This window comes from Triticum dicoccoides, chromosome 2A, assembly GCF_002162155.2.
Source record: "Triticum dicoccoides isolate Atlit2015 ecotype Zavitan chromosome 2A, WEW_v2.0, whole genome shotgun sequence".
Lineage (NCBI taxonomy): Eukaryota > Viridiplantae > Streptophyta > Magnoliopsida > Poales > Poaceae > Triticum > Triticum dicoccoides.
Window position 1 is genome coordinate 325,042,371 of NC_041382.1, and position 1,707 is coordinate 325,044,077.

Sequence of the window (1,707 nt, forward strand, 5' to 3'; positions counted from 1 at the left end):
GGATGGTAACAGGAGACAAGGGACACGATGTTTTTACCCAGGTTCGGGCCCTCTCGATGGAGGTAATACCCTACTCCTGCTTGATTAATATTGATGATATGGGTAGTACAAGAGTAGATCTACCACGAGATCAAGGAGGCTAAACCCTAGAAGCTAGCCTATGGTATGATTGTTGTATATGGAGTTGATGTCCTACGGACTACAACCCTCCGGTTTATATAGACACCGGATAGGGTTAGGGTTACACAGAGTCGGTTACAATGGTAGGAGATCTTGAATATCCGCATCGCCAAGCTTGCCTTCCACGCCAAGGAAAGTCCCGTCCGGACACGGGACGAAGTCTTCAATCTTGTATCTTCATAGTCCTGGAGTCCGGCTGAAGGTATAGTCCGGCTACCCGAACACCCCCTAATCCAGGACTCCCTCATGCACCTTCTTCCATACAAGGCTTCAAAAGGGGCCATCTTCAAACTGGATTGATAACTATTGTTGTAAGAGAACTCAGCATATGGCAAGTTGTCATCCCAACTAGATCCATAATCTAGCGCACAAACTCTCAGCATATCCTTTAAAATCTGATTGACTCTCTCGGTCTGTCCATCGGTCTGCGGATGAAAAGTTGTACTGAACTCTAGTTTAGTACCCAAAGTTTCGTGTAACTGATCCCAGAACTTTGAGGTAAACTGGGTTCCTCTATCTGATACAATGCTCCTCGGAACTCCATGCAGACATACTAGCCTAGTCATGTATATCTTTGCCAACTTAGCACTGGTGTAAGTGGTCTTCACTGGGATGAAATGAGTCAAGCGATCGACTACAACCCATGTCGAGTCATAGCCTGCACGGGTCTTGGGTAATCCAGTGATAAAATCCATGCCTAGCTTATCCCACTTCCACTCGGGTATCGGCAATGGCTGTAGCAATCCTGCTGGCTTCTAATGCACTGCCTTCACTCTCTGACATACATCACAAAGTGCTACATATTCCGCAATATCCTTCTTCATTCCGGTCCACCAGAAAGTGTCTTTCAATTCCAAATACATCTTGGTGTTTCCTGGGTGAATCGAGTACGGCGAATCATGGGCCTCTTGCAAAATTAGCTTCCTGATCTCCGGGTCATTAGGCACATAGACGCGGTCATCAAACCATAAGGTATTGTGTTCATCCTCACGAAATCCTTTAACTTTTCCCTTGCTCACCTTCTCCTTTATGGTGGCAATCTCCTTGTCGGTCTTCTGAGCTTCTCTGATCTTATCCATCAGAGTAGACTGAATCTCCAATGCTGCTACATAGCCTCTTGGAACTATCTCCAAACATAGCTCACAAAGATCCTCGGCTAACTCCTTTGGTAACTCTCCGGTCATTAGTGTGTTGACATGGCTCTTGCGGCTCAATGCGTCAGCTACTACGTTAGCCTTTCCGGGATGATAATGCAATCTCATATCATAATCCTTGATGAGCTCCAACCATCTCCTTTGCCTGAGATTCAACTCCTTCTGCGTGAAGATGTACTTCAAACTCTTATGATCCGTGTACGCCTCACAATGGTTTCCGATGAGAAAATGTCTCCACGTCTTCAAAGTGTGCACTACAGCTACTAACTCCAAGTCGTGTGCAGCATAATTCAACTCATGGGGCATAAGCTGTCGTGAGGCATATGAAACAACTCATCCCTCCTGCGTAAGCACTGCTCCAAGACTTCGACGT